The sequence below is a fragment of the Pseudorca crassidens genome, chromosome 3 (assembly GCF_039906515.1).
Source record: "Pseudorca crassidens isolate mPseCra1 chromosome 3, mPseCra1.hap1, whole genome shotgun sequence".
NCBI lineage: Eukaryota > Metazoa > Chordata > Mammalia > Artiodactyla > Delphinidae > Pseudorca > Pseudorca crassidens.
This window is the reverse complement of record NC_090298.1, coordinates 42,367,446-42,381,991: the sequence shown is the minus strand read 5'-3', so window position 1 is coordinate 42,381,991 and position 14,546 is coordinate 42,367,446.

Genomic DNA, 14,546 nt, shown 5'->3' with positions numbered 1-14,546 from the left:
GCCATGCTCACGGGCCCAGCCGCTCCGCGGCATGTGGGATCTTACCGGACCGGGGCATGAACCCGCGTCCCCTGCATCGGCAGGCGGACTCCCAACCGCTGCGCCACCAGGGAAGCCCAAACACTTTTTAATCTTCTAAGATTTTCTACAAGTTTGTTATCTACTTTAATTTCAAATCAGCAGATGTTTTTCTAGTATTAGAACGAGGAATAGACAAATTCCCACCAAACCTCTTTGCCTTTAGATTAATACCTACTAACTGATAGTTTAAATAGTAACGTGGGGGGGGGGTACCACTTCATTGAGGAAATGATGTGTTTCTCCAGGAGAGATAGGAAAAGGTGACTGCTATTTAAATGCTATCTTCCTAAAGCATATTAGGTTAGAATTTCTCCTGTCCTCTGATGAGTGCCATCTTCCACATTTGTTTTCCAATAGCTTAAAGCAGAATGTTCCAGGAACATGTGGTCAGGCCTACGGTCTGGAATTCCTCTTCCCACGGAACTCCAAAGAAATTCTCATGCACCTGTGTTCAAGTGACCACAACATTCCCCTGAGACTGTTCATGAACTTTTCAACTCTTGTCAGAAACACCTCTGAGAGATCAAAAGTCTTTGCTCAAAGGAAGTGCGCCATAGGACTGGGCAAAGTTGAACTGTTAAAAATGTTGGCTCTATTTTATCAAAACAAACACAACCCCAGAGACTTTCTGAGAAGTTCAGCTACTCCTGTCGGGCTTTAGAAGTTCTCTTCTGTTGTATTTTTGGGTCACATATTCACTGAAGCCAAGTTCCCTCTAGCTTTAAAATTCTTCTTGTCTCTGATTTCAATGCTGAGCTCTTCTGTATTTCCATCAGAGCCTTAAAGACATGGAAGGCGTTCTGATCAAATCAGTGGCTATCACAAATCCAAGAGGAATTTCAGAATGGAAATTAGAAAGATGAAATCTATCAGGGATAAAAAATTAACATTTGCATTTTGGTTATTACAGTGAGAGAAATCTGGCTTGACAGAATAATTCAGTTCCAATATATTTCATTATACTCTGTCCTCAGGAGATGTATGATAGCTAGTTATGGGTAGCATCTGTTAAGAGATACACCAGAAATGATTGTATTTTGAAGGAGGAGGGGCAGGGTTAGGAGGTAGCAGGTGTAACCTTGCATACAAAGAGCAGTTAAGGGAATGATGCATGCTTAGCTCAGAAAAGAGAAGTTTGGGGAAACTTAATAGTTGCCCTGGTCCATATGTCTCCAAAGAGCAGAAATCCAATCAGTGGGTGAAAACTTCAGAGCGTAAATCCGACATTCTGAATTGTCCAATAAAACAATCCACAACTTCAAAAATTAGTCACTCTAAATAAGTAGAGTCTGAATTTTAATGGGTATTGCTCCATTGGAAGAAAGGGTGGAGTATGTCACTTAAAACACATTTTAGGGTTAGAAATAGCCTTTGACCTCAGGTCTTCTGATAACCAGTCCAGCATTCTCTTTGCTACCCCACATTGCTTGATCACTCTGCCCCTCATGAAACTTATTTCTGGGATGCAACACTGCTTCATAAAAATTATACCATCCATCATAATTTGCACTCTGATTGTCAGAATCATACTTCATGGGATGAACACATGCTTCTGTGTTTTAGATATAAAAAAATCAGGATTTCTTTTAAAGCATTTTTTCATATTTTTAAATTATATTTCAGTAGTTTGGTGATATTTTGTTGTTGGTTACAGGTAGAAAATGAATTGATTTCCTATGTTCATGATGATAGTGAGGACCTTCTTGACAATTTCACCATCTTTGCAAATAGCTCAGAGCTTGGAAAACAGAGTTTGCCTCAAACTCTTTCTGTGACTGTCGAATCAGTAAACGATGAGGCTCCAGTAATAACAACCAATAAAATCCTCCAGGTAAGTGCTCCATGCTTCTGGATTTATCATAATAACATAGAACTACCAATTTGATTTTCTTTTGTGGTATTTCTACTATTAAATAATAAGATATATGACTACGTATGTATACTTGGCATATTCCTCCTGGTTTTAAATAAATGCTAGTTATTACCAAGACATTCTGTTGGTTACGGCTTGTGCTGTTCGAACCCAGTAATCTTAAATGCTGTTTTCTAAGTGGCAAAGGATCTAGACCACCAAGCTACAAGATGGTGCAGCACACCCGTGATGTCTGGCTGGTGGTCGACACAAAGAGAAAAAGAGTCTTTGGTGAGAGTGGTGGCCAGGTAGGTGACAGGGAGGGACAGGAAGAAAGCAAGGAGAACAACAAAGAAGAGGAACTGTAAGCCTTTGACCTTAATTATAAAACACCCCAGCACCAACTAAATTATTGTGCAGGCATACTCAGGAACCCACCAGGGGCTAATCAAACTAGAAAATTTTACATTGTTAAAAATCACTGGAGTTTTTTTTTTTTAATTAAAAAAAATTTTTTTTTGGTTGCGTTGGGTCTTCATTGCTGAGTGCGGGCTTTCTCTAGTTGCAGAGAGCGGAGGCTACTCTTTGTTGCGATGCGCGGGCTTCTCATTGCCGTGACTTCTCTTGTTGCGGAGCACGGGCTCTAGGGTGCGCGGGCTTCAGCAGTTGTGGCACGTGAGCTCAGTAGTCGTGGCTTGAGGGCTCAGTAGTTGTGGCTCACAGGCTTAGTTGCTCCGCAGCATGTGGGATCTTCCTGGACCAGGGATCAAACCTGTGTCCCCTGCATTGGCAGGTGGATTCTTAACCACTGCGCCACCAGGGAAGTCCCAATCACTGGAGTTTTTAAAATCTGTTTTTATTTGCTCAAAATAATTAGATCTCGGAATAGGCTTTTTAGTGCTTTTAGTTATATTACAGCTCGGTTTGTTATGCAGCCTCTACATTTTCAGGGAAAAATTAGTGGTGTTTGGACCTTTGGAACTTGTCTCTTTATCTTTTAGTTTACTTCACAGTCATTACCCAGGTAGCCTGGGGATGGTGTGTTCCAGCTGGTCAACCTCGTGGGCTGCCCCCTGCTGTTTTCAGCTGCCTTTCTCCCTCTCCTCACACTTATTCTTGTATTAATACCTATTGACTCACTCTCAGCAAAGCGATCTAAGAAGTAGGCTGCAGGCCAGTGTGATGAATTGTAGGTGTCAGTTATTATTAAACACAGTTATAAAAGTTTACATTTTTTACTGAGTAGAGTACTGGACATCTTCCATATTGGTGTCGTTTTCACAGCCCTACAAAGGAACTGCTGTGATTATTAACCTCGTTATAGATGGGAGCACTGAGGCCCCAGGCTGTCACAAGGGAAGGTGTGGATGTGAAGCCGAGTGTGCCCAAGTCTGACCCTCTTGCCACTGTGCTCTGCCACTTCCCCCATTACCTGTGACTGACTCAAGCTCTCTCAGTGCCTCTGTGTGATCAGGGCTGTCTTATTAGGAAGAAAAAGTCTCCAGAGCTGTCGTGCCCTTTGTTTCTACTAAAGTGGACTTAAGGGAATAGGTCTGCAGCAGTCGTACTGACATCTGTGTGTTTGCCCAGGAGCCTCGGCAGAGGATTTGGGCATTTTGCTGCATGATGCAGAACTGCAGGATGAGAGAGATCCAGGGGAGGGACCTAGGATCTAGAAAGATATGGGAGAAGAGCTGGAGTTGGCAGAGGGAGAGGAAGAACAAAGAATTAGGTAGTGAACTCTCAGGCTTCTTTATGGAAAGGAATTGAAGCCCCACTGTGGGCTTGGAGGTACCATGGATTGAAAGATGCACCATCAACTTAATAATAGCTTTATTGTATTTAAATGTACGTGTCAATTTAAGATGTTCAGAACATTGAATTGTAAGGAGAAAAAAGTGTAACCTAGACTCTGTTTCCGTCTTCCCTTAAAATTAGGGAAATACAGTCTACCAGGAACCTTGAACTTGCTCAGGCAGTCTGCCCCGACCTCTTCCCCCATCCCTGATACCAGAGTGTTTCTCTCAAGAGAAAAAGGAAGAATAGCCCGGAGTAGGAGCCATTTCCTTTTTTCCTATCTTCTTCCCTAGATAGCCTGGATCCAGGCCAGGAAGGGTACAACTTTTGAGGGATGTGGTCATTTGACACTGGCCCTTTCTGAGCTTATTCGTTTATTTATCGAGTAAGAAATTCATTTCTGTTTTGAAAGTTCTGGATTAAAGTTAGGAGACCAGAGTTTAAGGCTTGTAAACTGCCCAATTTAAGCAAAATTTCTCTGGGTCTCACCTTCCTCAATAGCAAAACCATAAGCAGGTTGCAGGGTAGGGTGTGTGAGTGTGTATGTATATGTGTGTGTGTGTGCGTATGTGTCTGTATGTGTGTGTGTTTTCCTTGGTCATCTGTCAGTCCTTCCCAGTTCTAATACCCTGTGGTTTTTATGACTGTAAACCTTGCTTGACACTCTCTGGGTGAAGCTGCGCTTAGACGGATGGAGGGAGTGTTGAGCCTTTTTCTATTGGATGGACGTACTCTGGTATACACTGGGGGAACCTTTTCTCTTTGACTGAGAAACATATGAATAGTTTTGGTTTTAAAGTCCGTGTGTCTAAAATCTGGAGGTGACTAGGTACTACGGTAGGATATATTAACTAGTCATGTAAACATGTAGAAACAGTTTTGGTAGGATTTGCTTGATTGTTTTAAAATGGAAGAGATCTCAAGAATTTGTTTCTTCAGTTGTAGGTAATGGTCATGGTGCTCTATCAATGAAAATCTTTCTACATCAAGAAAGACTTAGGCTCATTTGCCAAAATGAGTTTTTCTTTTTTTGAATTATGACTGTTGTGAATAGAGGCTTTCTAGATTTCACTGATTCCAGCCATCCGGTACAGAACGTAGTACTAGGGCTCCTTAAGCAAAGGCATGTTACCCCCTCTGGGAATCCTGGCTGGACTCTGGCTCCCCACGCTTCTAGACGTGCTGCTCTGTTAGATGCTTCCCTGGCCACACCAGCAGAAAGAGCACCAGGCCATCCTCTGTCCCTTGACCCTGTTTTATTCTCCTTTGTAGTAAACAAATAAACAATCTATTGTTTGTCACCTCCCATAAACGTAAGCTCCATTGGGAAGGGACTTTGCTGTCCTTTTCCTATGCTGCCCTCAGTGCCTGGCACAGTGCCAGGCCTGTAGTAGGGGCAATAAATTTTGAATGTCTAAGTGCCCTGTGGAGCTTATGTCGAGTGGAGAAGACAATAAAAGTATGTGATAAATAGAGTGATGATCTGCTGTATTTTTCTGCAGAGTATTTAAGGGGACAGAGAGTGATGGGGTTAGAGAATGCTGACCTTGCAGAGAGATTGGAGTGAGAGAGGATCTCTTCATGGAAGGGATGTTTGCATGGAGCCCTGTGTGTCAGGGGTCCCCAAGCCCTCTCCAGGTTTGCTCGTTAGCAAGGACTCATAGAACTCAGCATATAGTCAAACTCATGGCTAAGATTTATTACAGTGAGAGATAAGAAGCAAAATCTGCACAGGGAAAAGGCATGTGGGGTGAAGTCCAGAGGAAAGTCGGTCAGGCTATAAGAGTCCTCTTCCAGTGACGTCACACAGGATGCACTGAATTCCACCAGCAGCAAGTTGTGACAATGCGTGGGAAGTGTTGTCTACCAGGGAAGATCATTAGATCCTGAGCACCCAATATGTTTACTGGGGGCTGGTCAGGTAGGCGCCCTCTGCCTAGTATGACCCAAAGTCCCGGATTCCTAGAAGGAAAGCAGGAGTCCTGCACCAACCACATTGTTTGTGCTGTTTAGATACAGTGAGCCATTCTTATTATTTAGGGAAAGTTTTATATCAGTACAGAAAACTGTTTAACCATCGAGTTCCCAGATGCTTGATGCCAGCCAAGTGCCAACTTGCATGCAGGACTTTCTAAGGAAAGGCAGTCTTAAGCCTGCTTTGTTACCTCTTTTTCTGAATGAGGGCCGGTGTAGGGTTGCTCGTGTGGGGGAGTGAGGAACCATATGAATGTCTGAGGCAAGAGCATTCCCAGCAAAGGGATAATCCAGGGAGTCTGTAGCAGGTTTGGCGTATTTGAGGACATGAGAAGCTCAGAGTGGCCAGAGCAGATGGAGGGAGGAGAGTGGTCAGACATTAGGTTCCATGGTGAGAGCTGGTTTCTGGGCATAAGGACCCCCTACACTAGACCGTTTCATTCCACTGGGCTTCTAGAGGTGAGGAAGGGGAAGTGGACCAGCATTTATCGAGCCTCTGCTGTGAGCCAGGCTCACTTCAAAAAGCATCACATGTGACTTCTCATTCAATTCTCTCACAACCCTTGACATAGAATGAGGACTATAGTAGACGTGGGGCACAGAAAGGCTAAGTCCCTTGGTCAAGGTCATACAATTAGTAAGAGAGTGAGTTTTAAGCCCAGGTAGTCTGAGCAGAGTCCACTCTGCTATCCACAATGAGAATGATCTGGAAGTGTTTTAAAACTCCAGGTTGCAAACTATTAATAGACTGTGAAATTAACTGAGTGGATCAGAACCAACATTTTAAAAACAAATTAGATAGAATAAAACAGAATAGAACAGGTAGCATCAGAATGCACTGTGTGTAGTGAGGGCAGAATTGTTATGTGAAACTTTTGCGTCATCTGAAACACACACACATATCCATATATGCGTATGAGTAATAGGTTGTTTTGTAAAAAGTATTCCTTACTTTGGGTGTTAATCAGAGAACATTGTATGCCACTGATCTAGCAAAGCTAGATGTTTTTATATGGATAAATCACTTTTTAAAATGACTCTTCCTGTTTCTAGGAACACCTGAGCTTTTACAGGTTGAGTAAAGTCCTAGGAGTTCATTTTCGGAAACTATTTAGCAGGGCACCTAGAAACGTGTACTGGAAGGTTATAACAGAGTTAATGCAGGCTGTAACAACCGCCTCCCCTCTATACCCCTTCATCAGGGTACTTTACCACATGCCAGAGGTCTCTGTGTTTAGGGGAGGCGCGCAGATTGCCGTCCTCAGCTTTGAAGTCTCCCTGTGAGTACCCATCATCATAGGGCTGCTGGCCAGGGTAGCCCTGCCTGCCCATTCCCTGCCCATCTGCCTTGCTCTGTCCAGCAGGAAAGGACGGACCAGGTATATTGTCTGCAAACCTCGCTGATTCGCTTTAGGTACTGCTCTTATGGCCCAAAGTCATGTTGAGGAGGGCAAATACAGAAAAGGAAGAACATAAATTATAAAATTTTAAATATTCGAAGAAAAAGGGATGTAGACCAGGGTATATAATTACAACATTGCTTTCCTGTTATATATAGCATAATGTGAATGGAATTGGTTTAAGGATTTTAGAAGAAGGAAATCTTATGCACTAAAATTTTATGATATAACTACAGTGTCTATTACCAATCTCAGCGTAATTTAGACCTGATGAAAAAGAGCCAAGAGACAGTCAGGAATTGGTTTTGCTGATTTCAAGAGCCTGTATTGGCAGTTTATGACATCTAAGATATTCTTTACTTTATTTGCCCCTAATTTTTTTTATTGGAGTATGATATCTCTATCATATCCATGAGAATGTGTAATAACAATGGCAAATGAACACAGAAAACTTCCTGGAAAAACTGTGTGTGTTGAACATAATGCAAGTTATTCTCACAAATGGATAACTGTTTATACAAAAGAACTGCCACACATTAGGCTTGTTAACCTTCTGAAAACTAATGTATAAAGAGTATGCATTTCATGAAAATAGCAGAGTACATTTTCCAACAAACAGATAATTTCTCCAAAGCTACAGTTACTAGATACTTCTTTCCAGGCAGAAGTTTCAAATGTAGGGGATTATTTCAGACAGTGATTTTTCTTCTTCTAGATTTCAGAGCATAGCAAACAGTAATAACAACTATCATTTACATAATCTTAATGGTAGCTAATTCTTACCTAGCACTTACTCTGTTTCTGGCATTGTTCTAAGCATTTTATATTTATTTACTCATTTAATCTTCAACAACTCTATGGAATATCATTTCTATTTTAAGGATGAGGAATCTGAGGCACAGAGAGGCTCAGACATCTGCCCAAGGTCAGTACTGGAAGAGCTGCTGGTAGACAGTAAGTGGCAGAGCTGGAATGCAAGTTTCTGCTCGTAACCATGATGCTCTACTATCTCTTCTTTCATTGTTATAGTTAAGAAGCCCAAGGACCTGGTGAGGTAGATAAAGCAAGTATTGCTGTTATTTCCATTTTAAAGAAGAGAGAAAGCTTCAGAAGTTAAGTGACTTGCCCAAAATAACCAAGTTAGACAGTGGCAGAGTCTGGGGCAAAAACAATCCTAAATATGAATTAATAAGTCCTCTGTATTATGTAGGGTTCTCCAGAGAAACAGAACCAATAGGGTGTGTGTGTGTGTGTTTATTTATTTGTTTGTTTGTTTACTATAAGGAATTCGCTTATGTGATCATGAAGGCTGGCAAGTCCCAAGATCTGTAGGGTGAGTGGGCAAGCTGGAGACGTAGGAGAGCCGATGGTGTAGTTCCCATATAAAGGCTGCCAGGAAGAGCCAGTGTCCCAATTCAAAGGCAGTCAGGCAGGAAAGGATTCTCTTTACTGCCCTGACCCTAGGGAAGGATCAGTCCTTTTGTTCCATTCAGGCTTTCAGCTGATTGGTGAGGCCCACCCACCTGAGGGAGGACAATCTGTGTTACTCAACCCATTTAAATGTTAATCTCATCCAAAAACATTCTCATAGAAACACCCAGAATAATATTTGACCAAAGAGCTGGGTACCCTGTGGCCCAGTCAAGGTGACACATAAAATTAACCATCATAGTCTTCAGATTCTCTGGTGTCTTTGACTTTCTTTTTTTTTTTTTTAATAAATTTATTGATTTTTATTTATTTATTTTTGGCTGTGTTGTGTCTTCGTTGGTGCACGCGGGCTTTCTCTAGTTGCGGCTAGCAGGGTCTACTCTTCGTTGCAGTGCGCGGGCTTCTCATTGCAGTGGCTTCTCTCCTTGTGGAGCACGGGTTCTAGGCACATGGGCTTCAGTAGTTGCGGCACGTGGGCTCAGTAGCTGTGGCTCACGGTCTCTAGAGGACAGGCTCAGTAGTTGTGGTGCACGGGCTTAGTTGCTCTGTGGCATGTGGGACCTTCCCGGACCAGGGATCGAACCCGTGTTCCCTGCATCGGTAGGCGGATTCTCAACCCCTGCGCCACCAGGCTTTGACTTTCAAACAACATTTTCTCAAGACCTTCAGACTATCCCACATGACTGCTCACTCTCCTTACTTGTCATTGGACCTTAGAGGAGAGGGCATGAAGGGTCATCTGCAGTCTACCTGCGAGAAGGAAGTGGGAGGATAGGGTCAGAGCTGCTAATAGCATCTCAGACTCTGGATGGGAATTCAGAGGCAGAAATCTAACGTTAACCCATCAGTCCCATCATTTCAAGTGTATTGAAAGTATTTTAACAAATTGCCTTAAGTCACAGGACTTGTGGCTGGCTGATCATGGCCATTCAGTGGTACAGGAGATCATTCCTGTCATGACCAACTGGAGTTAGGAATTGGAGTTAGACCACATCAGGTAAATCCTTTGCATTTTACTCTCAGAAATATGTTCTCCTGAACATACTCTCTTTCGTACTCAAGCATGACCAGTGATTTTCGTGCATACCCGATAAAATGTATTGGTGTCCACAAGGGGGCTTCATTTTTCTATTTTTCAACTTTTGCTTTCAGTGATACTGTACATTTTGTTTTATTATTGTTGCTGTTCATACCAGAAATAGAACTGTTTGCTTGTTTCCGATAAGCACTTGCCATCACTGAAAAGAGCTTTGAGAGCTAGGGACAGCGGAAGAATGAAGGCAGCAAAGTCTGAGCCGGTGACTTGGAGGCCTGAAGGCCTGAAGGGGTCAAATAGTGGGATAGTCAGTTCATAACTATTTCACATCTCTCATATGAAACTCAAAACAAAGGTCTGGGTTTTTAAATATTAAGAGCATAGTTTGGATATATTGGATCATAATTTTTCTAAATCTCACTAACCTCCTGTTTAAGTTAAAGGCAAATTAAAAAATATATCATTCCAGGTTCAAGTGTTAATTTTTTCAGATATTAACTCCTTAAACCATTATTTCTTGGGCTTTGGGTCACGTTGAAATCTGAATTCAAGTTTGGAGTCTTTGTTTTTCTTGTCCCCACCCATTTGAAGTTTCCATTACCAAGGACTAGGCATTAAATCAGGCCTCACCGAAAGCCATGGGACTTTTAATTGAACTAAATTTGGTTTGAGTGGAAGTGGAGACCTGAGGTTACTAGCTCTTGTTTTCAGTGGCAGGTTTTACATTTGTTTTGGAAGATGGTGTATTCCAGAGGCAAGAGGAGCAAAAGCAGTGTTTCGCAGAAGAGTAACTACAGTGGAAAACATGCTTCATCCAGCTTTCGGATGCATGGTGTCGGAAAAAATGAGTATCTACGAGTCATGGGAAGAGAAATGGCAGTACATTTCCAAATCAGTTCAAGTTCCTGAAAAAATGAGAATAAAATACACAGATGGATTTAAAAATGTGAAAAGTGAAAAACTAGAATGATTGGACTTGGAATTTTGTTAAGCAGTCCAACTTGTGTATTTTATAGAAACTGTAGGCTTTCCATGGATTAACTGAAGACCAAAACTTTATAATTTGAACATTAGGTTGATTAACATTTCTGGTAGCTATTAAAAAATTGATGTCCTTAGAGTTTAGGGCTGAAAAATCCTCAGTGGGCATATTCCAGATGCCAAGATATAGGAGCATCCGTTGACAACAGAATCATTAAATGGATAAACTGTTTACCTCAAATTATGGAGGAATGCTGTGGGATTAAACAAAATGCACAGGACATATTATAGAATAGCCAATTTATGGTTACCAAGGGGAAAGTGATGGGAAAGGGATAAATTAGGAGTATGTGATTAACAGACACACACTACTACATGTAAAATAGATAAGCAACAAGGATTTACTGTGTAGCACAGGGAACTATATTCTGTATCTTGTAATAACCTATAATGGAAAATAATCTGAAAAAATATATATATAACTGAATCACTTTGCTGTACATCTGAAATTAAGTTAATATTGTAAATCAACTATATTCCAATTAAAAAAAAGTTAAAAAAAAGAATAACCTTAAAAGTGGTAATCAGGGTCTTCCCTGGTGGTCCAGTGGTTAAGAATCTGCCTTCCAATGCAGGGGACATGGGTTTGATCCCTGGTCAGGGAACTAAGATCCCACACGCCGCGGGACAACTAAGGCCGCGTGCCACAACTAGAGAGCCTGCACACCGCAGCTAGAGAGAAGCCCGTGCGCCGCAACTAAGACCCAACACAGCCAAATAAATAAATATTAAAAAAAAGAAAGTGGTAGTCATTAAACTCCAAATGACTTTTAAGTAATGTGAAGGAATCACATCTATCCTCAGAGCCAAACCTGATGAAGAAGATGGGCAACATAAAGGTAATATTTATTGAATGCTTACTATGTGCCAGATAAAGCTTTTCCGAAGCACTTGCAGATCTTCACTTACTCATTATACATAATAATCCTATTATTCCTAGTTCACTATTGAGGAAATTGAGGCACAGAGAAATTGAGAAATGTGCCCAGGGCTTCGTAGGTGAAGTGGCATATCATGTCTGGTAGGTAAATGTAGGGATCCTATGTACTTTCTAATCTCCCTTTCTCAAATTCCATTTAGTTACAGGTAAGTTATTTTATAAACTGCCTTTTCTACCGAGAAGAACAGCCCCTTAGACCAGAGCGATTACCTAGTAAATTGCTTAGGATTGAATTTTTAAGCAAGTTGGTAACAAGCGTAGAAGATGATCAGTGTCTAGTCAGAGAGCAAAGAATGACACATGAGCTTGGGAATGGGCACAGAATTTCTGGGGGGAGGACGTTTATAAATACAGAGAGAAATGAGAAAATCTAGTTAGTGATAAAGCCGCCATCTTTAGTTTTGGTGAAATATCACGTGACTGCAGGATTAGAGAAACTCGAAACAGCTTAATTCCATCAGACCTGGTGTGACGTCTCAGCACTTTAGACTGAGCATGTTCAAAACCGAACTCCTGCTCTTACTGCCAGATACACTTCCCCCGCAGCTGCCCTCGTTTCGGCTGACGGTGACTCCATCCTTCTAGCTGCTGAGACCCAAACCAGGTTCTTCTCACCGCCTTTCCTTCCTCTGCCCCTCACCACACCTAGCTCGTCAGAAACTGTTGGCTCTGTGGCCAACACACACCCAGAATTTCCCTGCTTCTTACCTCCTCTCCAACTCCCCCCATCTCTTCTTTCATCTCTCTCCAGGATCATTGCAGTCGCCTCCTAACTGTCGTCCTCCTTTTACCCTTGGCCTTCCAGAGTCTGTCCTTGACACAGAAGCCACAGGGATCTGTTAAGACCTAAGCCAGACCAAGTTACACCTCACCTAAAGCCCCACGATGATCCCCTGTTGCACTCAAGTGAAGCCCATGCTCTTCTGGTGGCCTTCAAGGGCCTGTGGGATTTGACCTTCCAGGCTGTGTTTGACCCGCCGCCTCCTACCCTTCATCTTGCTTGTTCTGGTCCCACCACCCTGACCTCTTTGCTCCTCCTCAGACAGCTGAGGGCTGCTCCCACCATAGGGCTGTTCTCTCTGCCTCATGTTCTTCCCCACACGCCCACGGGGCTCCCCGCTCGCCTCCTTCCACGTTTCCTCCGAATAGCCTCCTATCTAACACTCTCCCACTCCTGAGCGCCTCATTTTGCTTCATTTAAAGTTTTTTTCACAGTGCCTGTGACCCTCTAACAGACTATGTAATTCATTTCTTCATTATTTCTCTTCTTTGTTTCCCTGTATTCCCTTCTGCTCTCCTGCTGGAATGTATGCTCCACAAGGACAAGACTCTGTTTTAGTGATGTATTGCAAACCCCAGAACATTGCCTGGAATGTAGTAGATGCTCAAAAAATGATGCATTGTTGAATAATGGGAATATTTTAAATGTAAATATTTTAAATGTAACTGGAAAAATAGAGACTGTTACTCAGAAAGAATTGCAATGAGCTACCAGCACAGCAAACATTATAAGGCCGTAGGGACCAGATATTTGTTTTCCTGCAAGACAGGTAGGATAAAGGAGAATAATAAAGAATGTGCAGTGTGTGCTTTGCCCTCAAATATTTAAAAGCTGATGAAATCATTCGCTTCTTAATGAATAGAAATCCTTAAGTCGACCCTTGAGGTAGGTTCTGTGATTGAGATTCCACACAGAGTGTTAGCACATGCCAGCCACACAGAAGGTACTTAGTAACCATCAGCTTTTATTGCTTTTATACTTTATATAAATGCATATGCAGTTTAAATAATTAATTTTGAATAAATAACGATGAATCCTATTTTTTATTGAAACCTCATAAACCTTATAAATCTAAACACTACAACATGCTCTGCATTTCATCTGGCATTTAATTATCTGTCTGTTTTGAATTAAGAATCTTCATGCTTTAAAAACTCGGTGAATGGCTTCAGTTTTTAAATCTTTGTGCAAGGGGCCAGGGTCTCATAGCTGTTCAGTTTACTAGGGTTATATGGTTGGAATTGGTCCTTTCAAGATCTGTGATTCTCTTCTTTTTAAGGTGTGGGTGAATTCTGTCACTGAGATTACCAGCGGTGAGCTCTGTGCAGAAGATGGGGACTCCTCCCCGCAGGACCTTGCCTACTTGGTCTCTCCACCCAGCAATGGGCATTTGGCTCTCAAGTCCTTTCCTGGCCTAAGCATGCAGAACTTCACCCAGGCTCAAATCAGTGAGGGTCAGCTAGTGTTTGTACACACTGGTATGTCACTGAGAAAAACAACGTGAAACTAAAATGTGTTTCAATCAGAGGTTAACATGTAGTCAAACCTAATAGCTGCTGAAGGAAAACCACAAGCCATCTAAAAACTTTGCAAACTCTATAATTTTTTAAAAAGTGACACAGTTTGGTGAGGTCCATAATGGCAAACATTAGAGGGTACCTGTAACTCACACGTGGCTTACTCACACTGTCGTGTAAGGCCTGCGCTCATATATATGCTTCTCAGAGAGCCTTTTCCTGACCACACAGTAAAATAGCGTCTCTTCCGTCACCCACTATCCCTTACCCTGGCTACCTGACATTGCAGTATAGATTGATTTGTTCATTTGTTTGTTGTCTGTCTTCCCCACTAGAGTATAAGGGCTAGAAGAATAGGCTCTTTCTTTTGTTTGCGCTTATATCCTCAGCACAGTGACTGGAACATAGTAGGTGCTTAATACAAACTTATGGAAAGAATGAAATCATATTGAATACCTATTATGTGCCAGGTAATGTTCCAAATGCGAGGAATACATTAGTGAACACAACAAATGTATTTGTTAAATGAATGAACACACGAATGAATGAGTAAATATAACTGTAAATTTAAGAGACCCTGACATTAAAAGACTTTGTTTTCTTCTTTCTGGTCATCAGTAAATCAGTAGGCCAAATAGCCACTGTAAATCTGCAGAAGGGGTGATCTAACTTGCCTTCGTTTTCAGGCTACCCTTG